This window comes from Galeopterus variegatus, unplaced genomic scaffold (assembly GCF_000696425.1).
Source record: "Galeopterus variegatus unplaced genomic scaffold, G_variegatus-3.0.2 Scaffold852, whole genome shotgun sequence".
Lineage (NCBI taxonomy): Eukaryota > Metazoa > Chordata > Mammalia > Dermoptera > Cynocephalidae > Galeopterus > Galeopterus variegatus.
This window is the reverse complement of record NW_007726963.1, coordinates 142,419-150,318: the sequence shown is the minus strand read 5'-3', so window position 1 is coordinate 150,318 and position 7,900 is coordinate 142,419.

The following is a 7,900-nucleotide window of genomic DNA, read 5'->3' as shown; positions in this document are numbered from 1 at the left end:
AAATAAAACTATTGAGTGAATTAATAGTACTGGTGTTAAATGGATATTGCAAAATCTGTGATGGTGGTATAGGGATAAAGCCTGAAGCTGGGGAAAGACCACACTGAGGATTGAGCCATATGCTTAATCCTCCTAGAAAGACAAGACTTTTCCATCTGGGCATCAAGCCATGCCACAGTCATCTCATCAATGTTTTTGCAAAGGTATTGTCCAGCCCACTCAGACCTCTTCAGGGACAACTCTATGCCATCTTGTGCAGGTTTGACAGGCCAAAGATTCTTCTTGCTTTAAACTAAAATTTGGCTCTTTGTACCTTAAGGATAACCTATGAGGGTACTTCAAAACACTGGTGGAAAAATAGAATGAAAAGATAATGCAAATCTTTCCACNTGAGGGTACTTCAAAACACTGGTGGAAAAATAGAATGAAAAGATAATGCAAATCTTTCCACGAATGTTTTCAAGTACCCTCAGATTCTCATCCTAGCTCTTGATAACAACAGAACGAGTTCACACCTTTTTTCTTCACCCGTCTGATGGTGGTTCTGTGTTCCCCTTAGCTTTATCTTCTCCATGCTCAGTAGCCCCAGTCCCACTTTCATCTGCTTTGCCCACAATGTGCTTCTGAATCTCCTTCACTGTTCATGTTACTCTACCCTGAACTCAGTCCTGTTAATCTCTTAAAGTGTGATATCTACACCGCATGTCACCCTCTATCAGTGTGGCCCACCTCTCTTGACCCAGGTGGAATGCCTGAGGTGGTGACTGTCTGCTGGCAGCCACATTGCAATGCTGAGTCACCACCCACTGTCCAGCAAAGCCCTTCAATCCTCTCCACACATGAGGTTGCTAAGTCAAATCTTCTCCCTATATTTATGCAACTGTGTGTTGGGGCCCAGGGGTACAGTTAGTTCACTCTTGGCTGAGAAACTTCACCTTATTAGATGTGACCCCACTCTCTAGGCATGACTCATGGTGTCCCCTGATCTTCACCTTCAGAAGTTCCGTTAATCAGCCTCCTTTCTGTTTCAAGAGCATGACCTGTTTCCAATGCTGCACAGCCGTGCCCCTTCCACCGTCCTCTGTGCCTGTCCTCAAGGGCCTTCTAACTGAGATGGCCACCCCTGCCCACCTAATCTCCCTCCCCACCTTCAATCTCAGGGCACCACAACACCACCTTGACTCTTGTCCCTCTCCTGGGAATTCCCAGCCACTGTGTCTTGTCAGCAGTGGTGTGGTCATGACTCAATTACAGTTCAATTTCTTGAGTTCTAATTCATCTAGAATTACCTCTAATAAACACAAATTTTGGTGAAAGCATTTTTGTTACCACACTGGGCATAGGTTTGAACTGATCCCTCCTTCTTTCAGCATTACTTGTGAGTAAATGCACAGTTGCATGGATTCAGGGGTGCTGACTCTGCTCAAGGAATGGCAAAGTTACCGTGTGTGTGAAGACTCAATATTGACCACCATGTTCTGGGCCAACTAAGCTTACTGACCTGGAGCTTCTATATCAAAATTGTGCACTGTATATTATACATTTCAGTGTAATGAGCAAATCTGGGAAGCCATTCTTCCTTTGGTGAAAGCAGAATATTTTGTAATGCACCTTTAAGAATACTTAAGTAATAGTTTTCGAGTTCATTAATTTCAGCTTTTTATGAGTGTGGCAAGAATGAGAACATTTAAAATAATGTTTCCTGGTTTCAACTATTGCATTCACAATCAAGTTGAAAGTAGCTCTTACCTTCCCAAAGTGATGAGCAGTGTCCTTCAGGAATAAAGTGTATTCTTGGGCATGATTCAAGAAGTAAAAAACAAACAAAAAACCCCCAAATAAACTACAAGAGTTTAAATAAGTATAGAGACTGTGTTTATTCTAGTTCATCTACCTTCTTGGGCATGATTCAAGAAGTAAAAAACAAACAAAAAAACCCCAAATAAACTACAAGAGTTTAAATAAGTATAGAGACTGTGTTTATTCTAGTTCATCTACATTTAAATAGGTACAAGGTGGGCAGTGTGGGATGAAAATAAATTTGCCATTTTGCATTTTTATTTTCAGTTAAATCATCATTCTTTAAATAATTGGTTAATTATAACATTTGGTTAACACTTTTTTGAGAACTTTCTGTGTGTACAAAGTACAGTGTCAGCTCCTTAAGGGGGAAGGGAGAGGAATAAATTACAGCGTCTACCTTACAGGAGTGCAGCATTTAGCAGAGGTCAGGAGAAATGCTCAAATAAATCTTTGAACAAAAAAGATGACAACAAATTTTATGAGTCTAAATGAAGTATTACGGGAACTTAGAAAGATGTTGCTTCTGATTGGGGGGCTGTGAGGGATCAGGGAAGAAAGAAAGGGGAGAGGGGAATGATCCAGATTCTAACTTGGCATGCTTAGGGGCAATTGTCAAATTCTTTTGTCAGCAGGAGAAAAATTGTGAATTTTGGACAAAGACTTCTTTAAGAGGTAATGCCCTAAATTCCCCTGGAGAAGATGAAGACAGAGCAGCTGAAAACTCATCTAGGACTAAAGACTCTCAGCTGCAGGAGGTTATAAACTGCATGGGTATCTCAAGGAGTCCTGAGTGTCTAAAAATTTTTCAGTATCAAATTTAATTTAAACAAATTTCCCATTTATCGTACATTACTTTTACAAAGTCAGAAGAACAGGTCATGAAATCCCATTTCGGCAAAAACAGACTTTTCAGCATTTGATTTACTATTCTGGTTGCCTCCTTCCCTCTCCTTTTATGAGTCTCTAGTAATCTCTGGCTATATCCTACAATTCTCACAAATTTCTCAGAAAGCAATTAAGTCATTACATTAGAATAAATTCTTAGAATAAATAAGTTCTTTTTTTTTTTGACTGGTAAGGGGATCGCAACGCTTGGCACGGTGTTGTCTGCACCACGCTCAGCCAGTGAGTGCACTGGCCATCCCCATATAGGATCCGAACCCATGGCCTTGGTGCTACATGCACCGCACTCTCCCAAGTGAGCCACAGGGCCGGCCCAGAATAAATAAGTTCTAAGTGAAGCTCTAGAGGGTTCTAATGAAATTAGTTCTAATGAATTTTTTATGACTTGAAGGTACAGCCACAGATTTGTAATACCAGGTCAGTTAAGTGGCTGTTCGGATTTCTTTGGGCCTTTGTTTTCTTCTGTAAAACAAGACAGGTGGACCAGAACCTTTCTAAGATTCCTGTAAGCTCTCTGAGCTTATGACAGAAGGTTCTCCAGTGTAGGTGGTAGCCTGAAATCACAGCATTACAAGTCTCCAAAAGCTGGAGTCAGTCTGCAGGATGCTATTGCACCATTAGACACAACCCAGTCCAAATCTGCAGAGCACACCATGCAAGACTAATCTGCAAACCAATTAATAATAACCAGACTATGATGCATCCTAAGATGAATAAAATGCTTGGAATGTTTCTTCCCACAATCACCTCCCAGACATCCTGACATGGGAAAAAAACTTTTAACTGTAAAAATTTTAAATAATAGTTTAACACAATCACAGAAGAGATATCAAAGTTAACATGTTAATTTGCTAACTGAATAGTATAACATTGACCTAAACAATCAGAGGGGGAATTATGCATCATATTCAGTTTTGTTCTGCAGATGAATTTTTTTTTGTCTTGTAATTGCTTATAGTCTTGTCTTTTCACCCCTTGTAAAAGCTTCTTCAAAGGCGGGTATCTTCCTTTACCCTCTTGATCCAACATTGCCTTTAACACAGGACCTTACACCTAGTAGGCCATCAATAAGGGCTACCTTGACTGCCTTCCTTGACTGGTAACCTGATCAGGTAAAATCATAGCTACATGCAGCAAAAAAGTGGGCACCTGTGAGCACTTACCTAGAGATGCTGCGGTCTGAGCAATTTCGGGAGTGTGGCCCCCAGCTCTCTTTATACTCTCAAATCTGCCAGCCCAGCACTCTAACTTGGCTGTATTTGAGGGATCACCATTTACTTGTTAGATGTAAATTACAAGTCTCCAAAAGCTGGAGTCAGTCTGCAGGATGCTATTGCACCATTAGACACGACCCAGTCCAAATCTGCAGAGCACACCATGCAAGACTAATCTGCAAACCAATTAATAATAACCAGACTATGATGCATCCTAAGATGAATAAAATGCTTGGAATGTTTCTTCCCACAATCACCTCCCAGACATCCTGACATGGGAAAAAACTTTTAACTGTAAAAATTTTAAATAATAGTTTAACACAATCACAGAAGAGATATCATAAGTTAACATGTTAATTTGCTAACTGAATAGTATAACATTGACCTAAACAATCAGAGGGGGAATTATGCATCATATTCAGTTTTGTTCTGCAGATGAATTTTTTTTTTGTCTTGTAATTGCTTATAGTCTTATCTTTTCACCCCTTGTCAGGCTAAAGTAAGAATAAATAAGTTCTAAGTGAAGCTCTAGAGGGTTCTAATGAAAATACATGGTATTTGTGAAGACTCTGGTGGCCGCTTAGGGAATATATATATATTTTTTTGCTAAAACGTAAGTGATGTCTAACTAGGTAGAAATAATTGTACATGTAGAAGTTAGAGCCATTTATGGCAATACAGTCTGATCTATTTAAATTGTATACAATCATTATTTGCTGAGTGCAATATTCTGTATTCGGTCCTTTAGTGAGTGGAGTTTCACATAGGTGGGACATTTCTGAAAGACAGTTTGCATTAATAAAATAAATTTGAGAGCAGAAGACTTCCACACAGCATTTTCCAGAGTAGACTTGACAAATGCAAATTTTGAGGGTAACTGTGAAATAAATGGTCCCGTGGTTGAATGAATTTAAGACGAATTTAAGAAATGTGGCAAACACTAATCCCTCTTCTTAGAGATTCACCATAAGTATTAGCATATTAAGGAATCTGAAAAGACTTTCAGTAAACAAATACAAATAGCTTTTCATTGAACCTGGAATTTCCTAAGGCGATTTGGTGTTAAAACACCAACTTACATATTCTCCGTTCCAGAAAACAATAAAGGAAGGGTGAAGATATAATTCATGTAGCAGTTTTGGCCCAGAAGAAAGCAACAGAGAGCTTTTATTCAAAGTACAACCTTCTGTATGTAGCAGATGCTCAGTAAATATTTGTTCTGGTGAATAAACAAATCAGGGCAATTCGCCGGGCAGTCTGTGTTGAAAGAGGCCTGAGGTGATAAGTCAGAAAAGAATAGGATCAGACTGTCAGTTTCATGTAAAAGTAATAATTATGACTAATTAAAAACTCACCACATTCCAGGTTTTGTCCATATTGGCTCATTTCATGGTCAGCCTCTCAGGTTTATTTCTGTGGTTAGTAAATTCATCTTTACTAGGCTGTTTTTGTGTTACAGATTAGGAAACTGATTACAAAGTTACGATTAGGCTAAAGTAAGAATAAATAAGTTCTAAGTGAAGCTCTAGAGGGTTCTAATGAAAATACATGGTATTTGTGAAGACTCTGATGGCCGCTTAGGGAATATATATATATTTTTTTGCTAAAACGTAAGTGATGTCTAACTAGGTAGAAATAATTGTACATGTAGAAGTTAGAGCCATTTATGGCAATACAGTCTGATCTATTTAAATTGTATACAATCATTATTTGCTGAGTGCAATATTCTGTATTCGGTCCTTTAGTGAGTGGAGTTTCACATAGGTGGGACATTTCTGAAAGACAGTTTGCATTAATAAAATAAATTTGAGAGCAGAAGACTTCCACACAGCATTTTCCAGAGTAGACTTGACAAATGCAAATTTTGAGGGTAACTGTGAAATAAATGGTCCCGTGGTTGAATGAATTTAAGACGAATTTAAGAAATGTGGCAAACACTAATCCCTCTTCTTAGAGATTCACCATAAGTATTAGCATATTAAGGAATCTGAAAAGACTTTCAGTAAACAAATACAAATAGCTTTTCATTGAACCTGGAATTTCCTAAGGCGATTTGGTGTTAAAACACCAACTTACATATTCTCCGTTCCAGAAAACAATAAAGGAAGGGTGAAGATATAATTCATGTAGCAGTTTTGGCCCAGAAGAAAGCAACAGAGAGCTTTTATTCAAAGTACAACCTTCTGTATGTAGCAGATGCTCAGTAAATATTTGTTCTGGTGAATAAACAAATCAGGGCAATTCGCCGGGCAGTCTGTGTTGAAAGAGGCCTGAGGTGATAAGTCAGAAAAGAATAGGATCAGACTGTCAGTTTCATGTAAAAGTAATAATTATGACTAATTAAAAACTCACCACATTCCAGGTTTTGTCCATATTGGCTCATTTCATGGTCAGCCTCTCAGGTTTATTTCTGTGGTTAGTAAATTCATCTTTACTAGGCTGTTTTTGTGTTACAGATTAGGAAACTGATTACAAAGTTACGATTAGGCTAAAGTAAGAATAAATAAGTTCTAAGTGAAGCTCTAGAGGGTTCTAATGAAAATACATGGTATTTGTGAAGACTCTGATGGCCGCTTAGGGAATATATATATATTTTTTTGCTAAAACGTAAGTGATGTCTAACTAGGTAGAAATAATTGTACATGTAGAAGTTAGAGCCATTTATGGCAATACAGTCTGATCTATTTAAATTGTATACAATCATTATTTGCTGAGTGCAATATTCTGTATTCGGTCCTTTAGTGAGTGGAGTTTCACATAGGTGGGACATTTCTGAAAGACAGTTTGCATTAATAAAATAAATTTGAGAGCAGAAGACTTCCACACAGCATTTTCCAGAGTAGACTTGACAAATGCAAATTTTGAGGGTAACTGTGAAATAAATGGTCCCGTGGTTGAATGAATTTAAGACGAATTTAAGAAATGTGGCAAACACTAATCCCTCTTCTTAGAGATTCACCATAAGTATTAGCATATTAAGGAATCTGAAAAGACTTTCAGTAAACAAATACAAATAGCTTTTCATTGAACCTGGAATTTCCTAAGGCGATTTGGTGTTAAAACACCAACTTACATATTCTCCGTTCCAGAAAACAATAAAGGAAGGGTGAAGATATAATTCATGTAGCAGTTTTGGCCCAGAAGAAAGCAACAGAGAGCTTTTATTCAAAGTACAACCTTCTGTATGTAGCAGATGCTCAGTAAATATTTGTTCTGGTGAATAAACAAATCAGGGCAATTCGCCGGGCAGTCTGTGTTGAAAGAGGCCTGAGGTGATAAGTCAGAAAAGAATAGGATCAGACTGTCAGTTTCATGTAAAAGTAATAATTATGACTAATTAAAAACTCACCACATTCCAGGTTTTGTCCATATTGGCTCATTTCATGGTCAGCCTCTCAGGTTTATTTCTGTGGTTAGTAAATTCATCTTTACTAGGCTGTTTTTGTGTTACAGATTAGGAAACTGATTACAAAGTTACGATTAGGCTAAAGTAAGAATAAATAAGTTCTAAGTGAAGCTCTAGAGGGTTCTAATGAAAATACATGGTATTTGTGAAGACTCTGATGGCCGCTTAGGGAATATATATATATTTTTTTGCTAAAACGTAAGTGATGTCTAACTAGGTAGAAATAATTGTACATGTAGAAGTTAGAGCCATTTATGGCAATACAGTCTGATCTATTTAAATTGTATACAATCATTATTTGCTGAGTGCAATATTCTGTATTCGGTCCTTTAGTGAGTGGAGTTTCACATAGGTGGGACATTTCTGAAAGACAGTTTGCATTAATAAAATAAATTTGAGAGCAGAAGACTTCCACACAGCATTTTCCAGAGTAGACTTGACAAATGCAAATTTTGAGGGTAACTGTGAAATAAATGGTCCCGTGGTTGAATGAATTTAAGACGAATTTAAGAAATGTGGCAAACACTAATCCCTCTTCTTAGAGATTCACCATAAGTATTAGCATATTAAGGAA